Source organism: Mustelus asterias, assembly GCF_964213995.1.
Source record: "Mustelus asterias chromosome 26 unlocalized genomic scaffold, sMusAst1.hap1.1 SUPER_26_unloc_15, whole genome shotgun sequence".
NCBI classification, from domain to species: domain Eukaryota; kingdom Metazoa; phylum Chordata; class Chondrichthyes; order Carcharhiniformes; family Triakidae; genus Mustelus; species Mustelus asterias.
In genome coordinates, this window is record NW_027590082.1 from 774014 (window position 1) to 792002 (window position 17989).

Genomic DNA, 17989 nt, shown 5'->3' on the forward strand with positions numbered 1-17989 from the left:
GAGCAGGGAGCAGAGTGTGAGCTATAAGGGCTTTGGCTCACAGGGCTTCGGGGGACAGGGCGAGCAGGGGTGAGTTTTTTTCATTCTTATTTACTTTTCTCTGTGTAACTTGGTATAAAGAGGCAAATATGAGTCTGAAGACAGTGTGTTGTTCCCAGTGCAGGATGTGGGAGGTCCTGGAGGCACCTGGCCTCCTGGACATCCACATCTGTGAGGGATGTGTCGAGCTGCGGTTCCTGAGGGGCCGTGTTAAGGAGCTGGAAATGCAGCTCGAGGATCTCAGGCTGTTAAGGGAGAATGAGGAGGTGATAGACAAGAGCTATCATCAGGTGGTCACACCAGGGCCACGGGTGGAGGCCAAGTGGGTGACGGCCAGGAAGGGTGAAGTTCGGGTGATTGAGAGCACCCCAGTGGATGTGCCCCTACACAACAAGTACTCCTGCCTGAGTACTGCTGGGACGGACAGCCGGTCTGAGGGAAGCAGCAGTGGCCGTGTCTCCGGAGTGGAGTCCGGCCCTGTAACTCAGAGGGCTAAGGAAAAGAGGAGGAAGGCAGTTTTAATCGGGGACTCGACAGTAAGGGCCATACCCCTTCTGAACCACCTCTTGCACCTGCGGGGCCGATTTTAGAGTCCTATGGACCCGGACCCCAAGGTCCTTCTCATCCTCTACAGTACTAAGAGCCTTTCCCTTTATATTGTGCTCCTTCATCCCATTTGACCTGCCGAAATGGACCACTACGCATTTATCTGTTTTGAAGTCCATCTGCCACTTCTCCGTCCAGTCTTGCATCCTATCTATGTCCCTCTGTAACTTCTGACATCCCTCCAGACTATCCACAACCCCACCAACCTTCGTGTCGTCGGGAAACTTACCAACCCATCCCTCCACTTCCTCATCCAGGTCATTTACGAAAATGACAAACAGCAAGGGTCCCAGAACAGATCCCTGGGGCACACCACTGGTGACTGACCTCCATTTAGAAAAAGACCCATCTATACCCACTCTCTGCCTCCTTTGGGCAAGCCAGTTCTGGATCCACAGGGCAGCAGCCCCTTGAATCCCATGCCCTCTCACTGTTTCTAGAAGGCTCGCATGGGGGATCTTATCGAACGCCTTGCTAAAATCCATATAAACCACATCTACCGCTTTCCCTTCGTCAATGTGTTAAGTCACATTTTCAAAGAACTCCACCAGGCTCGTAAGGCACGATCTGCCTTTGACAAAGCCATGCTGAGTATTCTTGAGCATACAAACCTCTCTAAATGTTCATCAATCTTGTCCCTCAGGATCTTCTCCTTCAGCTTACCAACCACTGAGGTTATACTCACCGCTCGGTAATTTCCTGGGCTATCCCTGTTCCCCTTCTTGAAAATGGGGACCACAACCGCAGTCCTCCAATTCTCCGGCACCTCTCCCGTCTCCATCGACGACGCAAAGATCATCGCTCGAGGCTCTGCAATCTCTTCCCTCCCCTCCCACAGTAACCTTGAGGAAAAAGGTAACAGCTTTAAAGAGGGTGAATAAATGATTGATGAATATTATACTAGGGTGGAAGGACCTCAATTACATCGATAGGATCTGGAGAGGAAGAAGGGAGACTGAAAGAATTTTGCAAGTGATCTTCAAAGCAACGAACAATTTGAACATTAACTACAGAGATTCTTTTACCATTGTTGGAAGGATTCTGCAGATTTTTAATCCAATTTCACAAATGTCTTCAAACAGAAACGAATAAATATTGAAGGAAAGGAGGCAGGGCCACAGGGAAAAGGCATGGTCGTAGTTTTGGTTGGATTGTTCTTACAGAAAGCTGGTATAAACCGCTGAACTCCTTCAGCGACATCAGTTTTAAAGGCATCTGTTGAATAACTTCAGTAAAGTCGATATGGCTTAGGTGCTCTATGTTCAATATTGTCGTGATGGTTAAGATATTCCGGGGTCTTCCCTTGTGCAAATGCTACCGTTCGTGCTTCCTGATAAATTGGTGTAAGGAGTTGAACCCTTTATTCAACAGACCCTGGATTAAGATCAGTTGCACACCAGAGTCATAAACACGACCTTCAGCCTGATCAGTACAATCCCTCACCATGTTTTTCTCTCATTTAGTGCTGTGTCTGAATCAGACACATCCTCATTTATATTAATTTATTCCGAAAATTCTCTGAGCGAGTTGAACAAAATCATTCATGTTGTGTGCCTGTTTACAGTGACTGCCCTCCGCGGATCTTTCAGACCCACAGAAAAACTGTCTGAAGTTGTTAGATTTGGTGTTTTCCTCATTTTATAACCCAGTGTATAATGTTGTTATTCTTTGACTATAAATGTTGAGGGAGAGCAAGGTGAAAAGAACATTGTCCCTTGTTTGGGTACGTACAGCAGAAGATAGGAAACACTGAGCTCCCCTGTTGAAAAAATAACATTTGTTTCAATCAGAGGATTTTTCATTCTATTTTGCTTCAATTTTATCTCAGCAAACGTAATGTATTTGCATCTTTGCTCCATTAATTTCGGTATCCAGGCATCTATGATATTATCCAGTTTATACAGCTTTGAATGTGTACAGTTTTTCCTTCATAGCTTACTTTCCATGATTGGAATGTCGTGGAGATGGTCTCTGTTAAGTCACATGCGATAATTCTGTTTACAATCTTCACTCTAAAAAGCAATGTGACTCATACTTAACTTCAATATTTTGTTATTAATCTTGTCTGCTGCTTACACTTTCTGGAATGAAATTACACAATGTCCATCCCACCAGAGGACAGATCGACCAGAGGTGGTGACAGAGACTTGGAAGGGATCAATCAAGATTGAACATCCCAGGAAATTAACCTGTAGTGTTGACTGAGAACCTCCAGCCCAGGTGAGGACACCTTTGGAGGACTCCGTAGTTTGGGTTCCCCTAAGTACAGACGTTGCTTTCTCAACCACAGGAATTCATAATCCCTCCAAACCTTACTTTCTCATAATGAGTTCTTTATCAATTACACACAAGGCCATTTTCAATTGATTTACTGAGTCAACCCTCTGATCATTTTAGGCCAAGACATGAATGACGTCGGGGCAGGATTGGCACTGCTTTCCTTGGAGGGATGCTTGTTAGAGTGGTTGGAATGGCTTCAAATCAATTTGCCAGAGGGATGGGAGTCTATGTGACTATTCCAAGCTGGTGTAATCAAGAAAAAAAAGAAACTATAGCAAGGTGAATAAGAATGTTGATTGGCAGTGAAATCAAGCACCAGAGCCACATAGGGCACAGTAAAAATTTTAGGAATGGGACAAGAAACATTAAAAGGGCTTATCTTCAGATTTTATACCTGACTGCTCAGGGCATCCAAAATAAAATAGAAGAATAGTTGTGCTAATAGATGCCAATGGCTAATGCTATATTTTGTAATACAGAGCAATGGCTGCTGGGTTACCAAGAATGGGAAATAAGCATTGAGGAGTATTCGGTGTTTAAGAAGGGCCGACAGAAAGGAAGAGATAGTGGAGTTTCATTGTTGTTTGAGTAAGTTATTGATATGTTCTTGAGGAAATATATTAGCACAGATGGAGGAATATAGGTTGGGTAGGTAGGAAAATACTTTTCACCTCAGAAGAGGGTTCAATAAAAAGGGAGGAAATATTTTACGTTAGGAAAAGGACATTCAGAGCCGTTTTGAGAAAAACGTTTTCACTCAGTGGGTGATGTTAATCTGGAAACTCACTGCTTGAAAGGGTGGTAAAGGCCAGCGAACTCTCACAGCATTTTGGCATCTGCACGAGCAGTTGCAACGCCATGGCAGAGGCGGCTACAAGCTAAGTGCTTGAAAATGGAATGAGATTAAATAGGTGCTTGATGGCCGGCAGCGACAAATTGGGCACAAGGGCTTCTTTTTATGTTGTAGAGCAGCATGATTCTATTACTTAATAACCCGATCTCCAACCTTCTGCCCCGTTTAGCAAAGTCTTTTAATCAGCACTTCACAGGCAGTCAGCTGCTGACTCGCCGTAACAAAAAGACTGTTGCTCCCATCTGCTCGACAATGGAATCATAATGCGGTGCTACCTACAGTAAAACAATGCAAATCTAGGCCCGCGGAATGGCGCCGCTGTCTGGGTTTTACGATCTTAAATACATAAATCTCAAGGGCAAGGATCTCAGTTTTTAACTGCGGTTTGGCCACCTAAGTGTACATGTACTCCAGGAAGACGTCATCGTTGAGCATGCTCCACAGTGACTCCGGCCACAATTCCAGCTCCGGGTAGTTACAGCGCGAAACTCTTCAGGCAAGTGGACACACTGTGGGCACTGGAAATGTCCATGCGTTCCCACATCACAGATCAACATTCCACGTGGCCAAACTGTCGAGTTATGGCTGATCCTTAACATAACCCCATCACTTGTACATCATCTAGTTTAGATCATAATGAGATTTGCACAAATACCTAACAGTTCCTCCTTAACCAGGCCGTCGCTCATCTGTCTGAGGAATAGTCAAAAATGAATGGAGCACCTCTGGTGTCCCTTCACCCAATTCTCTCGCTCAACAAATGCGAATCTAAGCAATGCAAAGCTGCTCACCAAAATTGACCAAAGCAACACTCAAAAACAGATCATTTTAGGCCCTCTGATTCAAACTTCTAAACCTATCTTCAGCCAGCTATCGACCTAATTTAAATAACCTGTTTGAAAACTAGACTGCCCTCCTTCTTACCACCTGAGAAACACAATTCTATTCATGATTGAAATGAACATGAAATTAAATTCAGAAAGAGAATGTACCTTGACTGTTGAATAAATCCCTCCAGTTTGAATACAGCACATTGTCAGGTTATAGATATTAATGGCAATCGTAAATTCCAATGCAACCGCAACAGATCCGTTTTCACCCACTCCAAGTTTTACTTCTCACAGTTTTTTATCCGATTTAAAGGAGCTTATCATTTTATATTCAGTCTCATCTTATTCCATTGATAGGACCATGACCGTCGCCAAAATTATCCTGATCAACAATTTATTGAATTGTCTTTCATTATTTAACTGAATTAGAATGCAAATTTTCAGCGTATGACCAGCAGCAGGGAACAGAGAGAAAGAACAGGGATGGGGAATGGCCTGCTCGTGGTTCGAGCTGGAAACAGGAGCACGCCATTCTGCCACTCGAGCCTGACCCGCCATGCCTTTTCATTATGGCTGATCATCGAATTTAATATACTGATTCCTCCCATCCCCCCATATCCCTTGAATAGATGGAGGATCAAAGGAGTGAGGATGTGGAAAGAGATACAGAGAAAGGGAGAGAGAGATTGGGGTAGTAAAGGTAATGTTATCTTGGGGAGACGCTGAAACACTTTGTAACGTTTATTGCAACATTGGTGATTGCTTTGAATGGAGATCAGTGTGATTTTAGGCGCTGTTTTATATGCAGTCAAAGAACAAAGAAAGAACGAAGAAAATTACGGCACAGGAACAGGCCCTTCGTCCCTCCTAGACTGCACCGACCATGCTGCCTGACTTAACTAAAACCCCCTACGCTTCTGGGGAATATATCTATCTATTCCCATCTCATTCATGTACTTGTCAAGACGCCCCTTAAAAGTCACTACCGTATCCGCTTCCACTACCTGCCCCAGCAACGAGTTCCAGGCACCCACCATTCTCTGTGTAAAAAATATGCCTCGTACATCTCTTTTAAATCTTGCACCGCACACCTTAAACCTATGCCCCCTAGTAATTGACTCTTCCACCCTGGGAAAAAGCTTCTGACTATCCAGCTTGTCCATGCCTCTCATAATCTTGTTGACTTCTATCAGGTCTACTCTCAACCTCCGTCGCTCCAGTGAGAGCAAACCAAGTTTCTCCAACATCTCCTCATAGCTAATGCCCTTCACAGCAGGCAACATCCTGGTAAATCTTTTCTGTACCCTCTTCAAAGCCTCCACATCCTTTTGGCAGTGTGGCGACCAGAATTGAACACTGTATTCCAAGTGCGGCCTCACTAAGGTTCTATAAAGCGTCAACATGACTTGCCAATTTTTATACTCAATACCCCGGCCGATGAAGGTAAACATGCCGTATGCCTTCTTGACGACAGTCGTAGCCAAATGGTTAGGACAATGGACTAGAAATCCATTGAGGTTTCCCTGCCAATGTTTGAATCCTGCCGACTCCGTATTTCTCATTTCTCAAGGTTCGGTTTCAAGTTTCACCACCTTCCTTTTAAACGAATCTTACTTGACACAGAATTATATCACCCCCCCCCCCCCGACCCCGCACCCTCCCCCGCCCCCCCTCCCCCATTTCAACAGCAGCAATTGTTATTCTTATTTAAGAAATTTCTGCTATTGATACAGGAAAAACCACCAAGTAATTGACAGTTTATTTACTGACTCTGTCTGCTTTTGTGTAATCGAAATAGACATTATGTCTCATGATATTTGTGTTGGCCCGTGCTTCTGTGTTCACTTGAATGTGTTTGTGTGTGAGTTTGTGCTGAGCCTGACTGTTTTGCTTTTATCTATTTCTCCTATTGTTTCGAGTATGTTCTGTGCCCGTAATATGCTCGTATTCAAAGAAAGAGAGAGAGAAAATTATTTACTGCCTGCTCAACCTGTGAGCTTACTTTCAGCGACTAATGCACGAGGACACTATCTGAGTATTCAGTTCTCTCAATTTACATCAATTAACATAAACATCTGCCTTACTATTATTGTTACTGAAGTGGAAAACCTCAAATTCATGAACTTTATACTGCACCTGCCCACACACTTTGCCTGTTCAAATCACGCTGAAGCATATATTTTTTATTTGTGTGACATGGGTATCGTTGGCTGGACAGCATTTATTGCCCATCCCTAGTTGCATATGATTGGGCAGTTGAGGGCCAACCACATCACTGTGGCTTTGGAGTCACATGTAGGCCAGACCAGGTAAGGAGGGCAGATTTCCTGCCCTGAAGGATAATTGTGAACCAGATGGGTTTTTACGACGATCAGAAATGTTTTCATGGTCATCAGTAGATTCTTAATTCCTAATATTTATTATCGACTCCAAATTCCACCATCTGGCGTGGCAGGATTCGAACGCGGGTCCCCAGAACATTCGCTGAGTTTCTGGAGTAGTAGTCTACTGATTATGCCACGTTTTCAACAACTTCCCTTTCTCTGTGTCCTCCTCACAGCTCACATTGCCCCAACCTTTTTTCATTTGCAAAATTGGACATAAGGCATTCAGTTCCCGCTTCCAAATCATTAATAATTAGTGAGAACAGTTGGGGTCCGAGCACAGATCACTGTGGTATCCCACTAGTCACTGCCTGCCAATTGGGAAAAAAACCATGGATGGCAACTCATTGTTTCCCACCTGCTAAGCAGCTTTCCAACCATTTCAAGACACTACCTGTAATCTCATCTGCTTTACCTTTACATAATAATCTGCTATGTGTGACCATGTCGAAAGCCTTCTGAAAGTCTAAATAATTAACTTCCACCGTTTCTCCTTGGTCAAGGCGACTGGTTACATCCTCAACGAATTCCAATAGTTTTGTCAAGAATGATTGATTATAAATGCATGCTGACTGAGTCTGATTATACCACTGATTTCCAAATGCTGAACTATGACATCCTTGATAGTGGTTACGAGCAACTTCTCCAGTACTGACGTTAGGCTCACTGGTCTCACGTTCCCTCTTTTCTCTCTCTATCTCCCTTTTTCAATAGCAGGTTTACATTAGCCACTCTGCAATCTGTAGGAAACCGTTCAGAGTGCAAACATTTTTTAAAAAATAACCACCAATGGATCCCTTAGATACTCTTGAGATGAAGATTATCAGGCTGTGGAGATTTCTTCATCTTCAATCCCATCAATATCCCCCAAACCATTTCTCTACGAAGACTGGTTTCCTTCAGCTCCTCACTAAAACTTGTCTTCTCTCAGAGTTCCTGCTACATTATTCATGTCATCCTTTGTGAAGACAGAAGAACAGTACGAATTTAGTTCCTCAGCCATTACTTTATTCCTCATTGTGAATTTTCCTGTTTCTGACCTTAAGGGGGCTATATTCGTTTTGTAAATCTTTTACATTCGTATCTATCAAATTTTTTAAGGCCAGTTTTGATGGTCCCACTCGCTTCCTTTCAAACTATGTTTCCCCCTTCTGAATCACACGGCCTTTGCTGAAATTTAAACTGCTCCAAATCTTCAGTGACCATTGGCGTGCCGCAGGGATCGGTGCTGGGGCCTCAATTGTTTACCATTTACATAGATGATCTGGAGGAGGGGACTGAATCTAGGGTATTCAAGTTTGCTGATGACACGAAGGTGAGTGGGAAAGCGAATTGCGTGGAGGACGCGGAAAGTCTGCAGAGAGATTTGGATAGGCTGAGCGAGTGGGCGAGGATCTGGCAGATGGAATATAACGTTAGCAAATGTGAGGTTATCCACTTTGGAAGAAATAATAGTAAATTGGAATATTATTTAAATTGAGAAAAATTACATTGTGCGACTGTGCAGAGGGACCTGGGGGTCCGTGTGCACGAATCGCAAAAACTCAGTCTGCAGGTGCAGCAGGTGATCAAGAAGGCGAATGGAATGTTGGCCTTTATCGCGAGTGGGATAGAATATAAAAGCAGGGAGGTCTTACTGCAACTGTACAAGGCACTGGTGAGGCCGCAACTGGAGTACTGTGTGCAGCTTTGGTCCCCTTATTTGCGAAAGGATATATTGGCCTTGGAGGGAGTGCAGAGAAGGTTCACCAGTTTGATACCGGAGATGAGGGGTGTGGCTTATGAGGGGAGATTAAACAGATTGGGTCTGTACTCGTTGGAGTTTACAAGGGTGAGGGGTGATCTTATAGAGACATATAAAATAATGAAGGGGCTGGATAGGGCAGAGGTGGAGAGATTCCTTCCACTTAGAACGGAAACCAGAACTAGAGGGCACCGCCTCAAAATAAGGGGGGGGGGGGGCGGTTCAGAACAGAGTTGAGGGGGAACTTCTTCTCTCAGAGGGTAGTGAATCTCTGGAATTCTCTGCCCATTGAAGTGGTGGAGGCTTCCTCGTTGTATATGTTTAAATCACGGGTAGATAGTTTTCTGATCGATAAGGGAATTAGGGGATATGGGGAGCAGGCGGGTAAGTGGAACTGATTTGCTTCAGATCAACCATGATCTTGTTGAATGGCGGGGCAGGCTCGAAGGGCCAGATGGCCTACTCCTGCTCCTATTTCTTATGTTCTTATGTTCAGGTCTTTCTTCTTGCTTGTATGATTCTTTGATTCTAATACTATCTCTTATTTCCTTTGTAAGCCATGGTTTGGCTACAATTCCCTTACGACTGTTGCGCCAAACGGAATTCAATCACATCTGCAGCTGACAAAATTTCAAGGATTTTGCAGTTTCAAGGAGTTTGGCATTGATGTTTCCAGACAGAAACTTATCTGGAGAGAAACACTCCCAGGAAGTTGACGCCTCGGACTTTAAAATTGACGCCAACTAATTTTAATTTTTATTCCTTTTTTGATGTGATCCATCGTTAGAAAAACTTCCTACTTATTGGACGCCCCATCCCGCACCCTCGCTGTGTGTGTGAGGTTGAGCACAACTTCCTTCTGCACCGCACAGTTCTGAGTTTGATGGAGATTAGCCTTCCGAGGTAATGATGAATAGTGTTTGCTGTGTGCTCCTTACAGCGTTCCAGTCTGTTATGAAGTTCCATATATAAGGATACAAATGTGATGCTTGATAAATGTAAATGCTGAAAATAAATATTGAAACTTACAGAAGAATTCATATAGCATTGTCTCTTTAAAACGCATGTGCGTTTGTTCTCGGATTTTTAAATGAAGAAAGCAAACTGCGGAAGTCAATTTTGCAACATTGTGTTAAAAGGCCTGGCAGCCAACGTTTTCGAATAGCAAAACAGGCAGTTGAATTGGACCAATTACATTAACGCCTGCACTCAAAGACACAGTACCAATTGAATTCGAGTTTGAGTGTTGTTGACAGCCTCAAGCCACTCAAATTCCAGGAATACTGTGAGGTAATTCTAGGTATTTAAACCTGGCCTGCGGGAAGTAAAGGTCAGAGCAATCTTGCCACCTCATTGGTCAGAAGGAGAGAGAGGCGAGTCTCTCAGGTAAAATCCTACAGTTTAATGTATGCCTTCATAAAACTTACCATTCACAATCGAAAAATAGATGAACTCGAAAAATGTTTCAGACCTGAACAGCAAAGACGTTCAGAATTCCAGCAAATGGTTGATTGCATATATATCTTTTTGAAAATGAGGGAATTGATAAGCCTTTGCTTCATTCATGACCCTTGTCTTATTCGGACAGCATTCTTTTGGGGAGTTTATTCAGTTTGCTATTTGCTTTTATAAGGTTGTCACCAGTTTTTCCAATAAAGAGCGGATAAATGTTCAACATAGAGAGTGTCCAGTCCTGCATTTATTTACCTAACCTAATAACTGTATTGAGACCTCTGCTGTTTGTGATTTATATAAACGATCTGGAAGAAGGTGTAACTGGGGTGATCAGTAAGTTTGCGGATGACACGAAAATGGCTGGACTTGCAGATAGTGAGGAACATTGTCAGAGGCTACAGAAGGGTATAGATAGGCAGGAAATTTGGGCTTAGAAATGGCAGATCGACTTCAATCCAGATAAATGCGAATTTTGGTAGAACTAACGTAGGGGGAGCAATACGATAAATGGCAGAACCATGAAGGTTGTAGGTACGCAGAGGGACCTGGGTGTGCAAGTCCACAGATCCTTGAAGGTGACGTCACAGGTGGAGAAGGTAGTGAATAAGGCATATGGCATGCTTGCCTTCATAAGACGGGGCATAGAGTATGAAAGTTGTGGTCTGATGTTGTAGTTGTATAGAACGTTGGTTCGGCCGCATTTGGAATACTGCGTCCAGTTCTGGTCGCCACACTACCAGAAGGACGTGGAGGCTTTAGAGAGAGTGCAGAGGAAGTTACCAGGATGTTGACTGGTATAGGGGGGGCTTAGTTATGAGGAGAGATTGGGTAACCTGGGGTTGTTCTCACTGGAAAGACGGAGGATGAGGGGTGACCTAATAGAGGTATATAAAATTATGAAAGGCATAGATAGGGTGAACGGTGGGAAGCTTTTTCCCAGGTCGGTGGTTACGTTCACGAGGGGTCATAGGTTCAAGGGGAGAGGGGGGGGGAGGTTTAACATGGATATCAGGAGGGCGTATTTTACACAGAGGGTGGTGCGGGCCTGGAATGCGCTGCAGGGCAAGGTGGTGGAGGCGGACACACTGGGAACGTTTACGAAGTATCTAGATAGCCACACGAACGGTGTGGGAATGGACGGATACAAAAGAATGGTCTAGTTTGGACCAGGGAGCGGCGCGGGCTTGGAGGGCCGAAGGGCCTGTTCCTGTGCTGTATTGTTCTTTGTTCTTTGTTCTAACTTCAAACTCCCTCACACACACTTGCTTAAGATTAAGAGGAGTGTTATATCCCTTTGGGGGATTTCGAAATTGCCCAGAGGGAAACATCACCTCCGCCACAACAAATCCCAACCCCCACCGCCCCCCCCCCCTCCCCGCCAGGCTGATTTTCGCCTGTCCCCAGAGATAGTTATTCCGACCACAGGTGATTTGTCTGCATCCAGACGATTATAGATTGACGAACGCCATCCGACATCAAGCACCGCTGATCAAGAGTCTTTCCCACTCTTAGCGCCACACTCTGACCTGCAAGAAATAAAAATCCAGGTCGACATTCAGCCTGTTTGGCCGCATTGTGAAAGAAGCTTCATTGGCCATCAAGTCCTGTGGTGGGACGAGAACCCAGGGTTTTTAATGGACAGAGGATGTCTCCCTCAGGTCCGCAACATAATGTAAACTATGAGATAGAAATGGCAGAAAGGAGATTCTGGGGATCCACAAACAGAAAGGTACAGGCTCAGTATTAAAAATCAGTGATGTATACTTTATGGCAACGATTAGATAAAGAGCAATGTGATTTGACGGGATAGGTCCTACTAAGGACAGGTCCTAAAATGGCAAAATGAGGTGTCGCAGGATGATGGTGTAGTCAATCGTCTGCACGATAGAGACAGACAAGGAGAACAGGCTAGGATACTTAGCTGGAACAAAACGTAAAAATAGCCTCAAAATTCAAATTAATACATTTCTCACCGGGGCAGGGGAGTATTTAGTTTAATTTTACCTTCATTATGTTAAAGGAAACAACAAATTTCTTTCACTGATGTTATTTACTGGAATGAATATGATAAACCAAACACTCAGACGACATCTTTACAACGGGTAACATTTTACAAGTTCCGTGAAAATTAGTAACAAATATGACAATGTAAATATTTTCCAAATATTGCATTGAATTTATAGAGCGAGAAGTAAGGAAATGCTAATCATTAAGCACTGCCAATGAATGCAGCAAGGAATATAGACTTGGAACTTTATTTTTATTTTGTTAATGAACAGAAATGGAGGATAGTTGGTGATAGTTAATCAGAAATTTGAAAGTCAGTTGACGAGATTATTGGGTTTAATCATGGTGTTACCTATGATTTTGCTAATCCCGTTCAATAATATTTATGTTCAAGAATCTTCATTTGCTAATTCATTTGGAAGATAATCAAATTTACCGAATCGTATGTCTATCTGTGAATGAACACGTGTGAAGCATAGACGGAATTGGCAGCATTCTGTCACTGCTGAGGGATATTCAATGGAGCAGATTTCCCAATCTGGCATCAAATGTTTGTATAAAGGAAAGCTTGTTCCTGTAGCAGGATGACCAGCGACAGTTCAACCTATCCCGTCAAATCACATTGCTCTTTATCTCATCGTTGCCATAAAGTATACATCACTGATTTTTAATACTGAGCCTGTACCTTTCTGTTTGTGGATGCCCAGAATCTCCTTTCTGCCATTTCTATCTCATAGTTTACATTATGTTGCGGACCTGAGGGAGACATTCTCTGTCCATTAAAAACCCTGGGTTCTCGTCCCACCACAGGACTTGATGGCCATTAAAATGCAGCTTGTCGGAGGGAAATGGTGAGATTGAAGATGTCTACCATTGAGAAGAGGATTAATAACCAGAGTGATGTAGGCATTGTTTAATTGTTAGACATGCCTGTTAGAAGTAATCACCCAACCGCTAATTGACAGTCCACGTGGACAATTGTATACCTCTCATAGATTTTAAACAAATTTAACATATGATCAGCTGAAATTACTCTGCATTTCAAATGTTATATTATGTGCTTTCTATCTCGTTCATTGCTGTCGACAGCAAACTTAATGTTGAACTAATTATAGCAACCAATGGATTTAAAACACGCATTTAAAATATTTAGGGCCTCTGCTGATTGGATGTGTTAAAATGAGGAGATGATTTTGGTCTGGTTGAATCATGTCAATGAGTTTGGGAGTTTTGCCTTCACTGAGGCCCCCCCCCCCCCTCACCCCCCCCCCCCCCCCCCGCCGGCACCCACGCCACTTTTCACTAATTTCCAAATCAGAGTGAAAGGATATTTGACCGCACTGATCAGCAGGTTTCGGAACTTTCCCTGGGTAATCGTATAACTGGCTGTGTTGGTGCAGGAGTTCAGAAGCTGAAGCATAATTCCAGCCTCTTGGAAAGCGCGCAAAGTGTTAAGATTAAATCTGAGATAGAAGGCTGCTCTTATTCTGTAATGTATGAAATATATAACTGTTGTCACCCAGAGCAGGATAAAACTACTGGATATTGCAAATAGTAACACAATTGATCTCCTTCGCTTCGTCAGCTCAGAATCCTTTTCATTCAAATCATTGTTATGCTGTCGGAGGCTCATTCTGCCGCGATTTGCTATTAAAATGTGTTTGACCGTGACAATGTTAAATAATAAAATCAGAAAGAATGGAATGACTGGAGTTAACAGCTGTTCAATCCAAGAAAATGCTACCCAATTGTCTGAATGATAAAAATTTTGTCGCAGCTTGCATCCCCACTGCAACCACCTGATATAAGGAGAATACAGGAAGGGCCAGGGGATGTTCTTTAAACAGAACAGCCAGCTCACAATGCTGATAATCACAGCAGCAGTTTTCTCGGTGCAGTATTTTCTTTTCAGTTTCTGACAGCAAATGGCCACAAGGCGATCAAAGGTAAAATACACTGTCAACCAAACAGAAATGTCGATGGAAGCCGGGGACATGTAGAGAATGAATCTGCACACGGGAGTGTAGAGCAGGAACGTGTCATGCCAATACATTGCAGCAATGTGATGGAAGATGACATTACAGACAATAACCAGGAGATCCGCTGTCGCCATAGCCACCAGGTAACGGGTGATGCATTTGGAGAGGTGGCAATTTTTGTAAGACAGAATGACAAATATTACAATGTTCACTGTGAGAAATAAATAAAATAATATATTAATATAACCAACCGGTGATTATGCTGATAGAACATGATAAATGGTCAAGCTAAATAAAAATGGGATCTACTGGAAATGCCATCATTTCGAATCCATAAAATATAATCCCGGCACGGTGAAAGGAGGCCATTTGACCCATCAAGCCTGCATGGAGCACAATCCCTCCCAGGCCTGTGATGACTTTAGCCAGGTTAATGAGGTTGGCTTGCTGGAGCATGAAATACCTGCTGAGTCCGAATTGATGGCCCAATCAGGGAGCCTCGTTGTCCCTCTTTAAGGCAGGTGTGTCAGTCTCTCAGCCTCCCATAGCAGAAAGCTACCAGGCAGGAGGCTCTAAGCATATATTTTAGTTTGTAAATAAAGAAGCCCGGTGATGGGACTTCGCCTCCATGGAGTTATTTCAGTGGTGACGAGGCAAAAGCAGTGACCTGAAGGAACTTGCTGAACCACTGCACGTATTGAGGGTAAGCCATTGTTGGGAAAGCATGCCACAGTTTGGGAAGTTGGATTCTTTTGACCCCGCAGTGGAGCACTGGGCACAATATGTGGAAATGAAGAAGTATTTCTTCAGCGAAAAGGACATAGCCTCAGACGAGAAGCAAAGGATTATCCTACTGAGTGCCTGTGGACCAGCAGCTTTTCCAATAATATGCAGTTTACCTTCCCTGGAGGCACCGGACACAAATTCCTTCCAAGTGTTGTCAGACTTAGTTCAATAATATTACGACTTTAAGCCACAGTTGACCCTGCGAAGCTACCTGTTTTACTCCACATTTCGAGATACGGGGGTGTCAAACACCAGTTTCCTGACAAGGCTAAGATGTCTGGTGGAGCCTTCGAATTCGGGGGGGAGCACTAAATGAGATGCTCCAAGACTGATTGGTGCGGAATCAATGATATGACTATACAGAAACGCCTGTTGGTGGAGGCCCAGCTGGACTGTTAACAAGCATTACAGCTGGCTTTGTCATTAGACAAACCGATTTTGTAAAAAACAATTACGAAAATGGTCATATTAGAAAATGGAGGTTGACACAGGCGCAACCATATTCGTCGTGGGGAAACAGATTTTAACAAGTGTGCCTTTGTCGCGATTTCAAACAGACCGGAATTACAGCTGGCTTCGTCGTTAGAAAAAGCGGCGAGCAGAGCACATGAGGTCAATGGCATCCCGATGGAAGTAGAGGCCAACAAAAGGGAGACTGGATTAGGGAACTACAACTCTTGCGCAGGCATCTACATAGTGGCCCCCCGGAAGGATTCGGAAACGAGGGAGCCCAGCCCACCTATAGAACCGCACCGAGACAGAGTCAGGTTAAGCCCAGAGCGACAGCAGTTCCTGTAGAGCCCCGCCCGACAGGACATTGCTATGGGTGCCAGTGTCAGGAAACGCAGAAGAAAAGCAAGTTTCCGAAACCAACATGGCCGAAAAGAAAACAGAGGCCGAGGGACTGGAGAATGTGCAACCTGGAAGCTCCGCCTACCTCTGACGAGGAACAGATACTGTGCGTAGTGATGACAAAAACAGAGCCCAACAAATTGTCAGTGAGACTGAACGTACGTCAAATTTTAATGAATGTCGAAACAGGCGCAGTCATGGGGAAACAGTGTTCAACAAGACACGCCCTGGATTCCAACCCTTAGCCCTGACAAACGGTTTGGCAACGCTGTGGACCTATACAGGGTGAAAGTGATGGGTGCAAACCATGTGCCAGTTTCTTCCGGGAAACAATTATTTAGGCTATCATTAATGGTAGTGGCAAGGTTTGGGACCGTGGTTATTAGGGCGAAATTGGCTAAAAGAGATCCAGCTGGATTGGACAAATATCCTCTCGCTGGAAAATAGTCGTCTGAAGGAGGCCCTGAGCAAATATTCACAGGTTTTTCGGGAAGGCCCAGGGACAATCAAAGGAGTCAAGGGAAAATTGCACATCCACCCAGAAGCAGTCCCAACGTTTTTCAAAGCCCGACTAGTACCATTTGAGTTAAGGGAAAAGGTCGATGCGGAAATCAAAAGATTTCAGCACAAAGGAATAATAAAACCGGTCCAGTTCGAGGAACGGGCGGCACCGCGGTAACTACCTCAAACTTGATGGCTAGGTGTGCCTTTTTGGTGATTTCAAACAGACAATAAATCGTTACTCTCAGCTCGACAAACACCCAATCTCCAAGATTGAGGATCTGTACGGAGAGGTGGCAGGAGGACTCCTTATTCAGAAAACTGCACATGAGCCACGCATACCTGCAACCACGGTCGGACGAGGTTTCGCAAAGATTCGCCACAATAAATACACTGAAAGGCCTCTTCCACTGTAAGGGATTACCTTTCAGGGTATTGTCAGCTTTTGCCATTCCAGAGGACCATGGAGAGCATCCTACAGAGGTTGCCAAAGGTTGTCATTTACTTACACGATATCCTCATTACGTTGAGAAACTGCACACTTCTTTTGCCCTCTTTTTAGGTCAAACCAAATCAACAAACTCAGATTAAGTCAGGACATAGTAAAAGGGGCAGCTCCCCAAAAAGGAGGGGGAACAGCCCAAAACAGAAATCAAAGTACAAAGGAAACTTAAAAACATCAAATTAAAATGTGATTATTAGGGTCGATAACGCACCCAAACTGCTGCGGTGCCCAGCGGGCGCGGAAGGCCTCAACCGAGCCCGTGGACACCGCATGCTCCCTCTCCAGGATCACCTGGTCACGAACGTAGCCGCGGTAGAGGGGCAGACAGTCAAGATGGACGGCCCCCTCGATCGCCCGCTGCCTGGACAGTTAAATGGCGCGTTTCGCTGGGCGCAGGAGCAGCTTCACGAGGAGGTCGCCATCCCGACCCTCCGCTCTCCGCACCGGGTGTCCATAGATCAGGAGCGTGGGACCGAAGTGCAAACAAAACATCAATAAAAGGTTCTTTAGGAAAACAAAAAGGGAGTGCAGCCTAAGACACACAACATAGACATGGTCCACGGACTCCACAAGCCCACAGAAAGGGCAGTCTTCGGAGCCCGTGAACCAGTGAGTCCTACGGTTGTGCGGCACTGCTGCATGCATCACCCTCCACCCCAGGTCCCCGACGTAATTGGGGGAGATCCCTCCGCAGAGGGACCTCCAGCTGGGACCCCCGCCGCCCGGCGGCAACAAGGCCCGCCAACGTGTATCCGGGTGGCAGGCGAGGGCGCGATAGTGGAAGGTGTGCAGCAGCAGCCCGCACAGGAAACGCCTCCGCGCGGTAGAAATAGGCACGGAGGACATTTCCGCGAGGCGGCTCAGGCTGTGGGGCACGACACCCAGGGAGGGGGGTTGAGGTTTTGGGCCAATGTGGAATTTCATCCGAACAGGGGAACGCTCGGCCGGGATGCACACTTCTTTTGCAGCCCACAGAATTCCAGATTTATTAGTTTCCCATAATGGTTCAGTGTTCACCAGCCTCGAGTACACAAAATTTTAAAAATCAAATGGGATTCAGCGCATCAAGACGGCACCTTACCACCCAGTGTCAAATGGGCAAGCGGAGAGAGCAGTCTCGACGTTAAAAGTCGGGTTGAAAAAACAGCTAACGGCCTCATTAGAGACT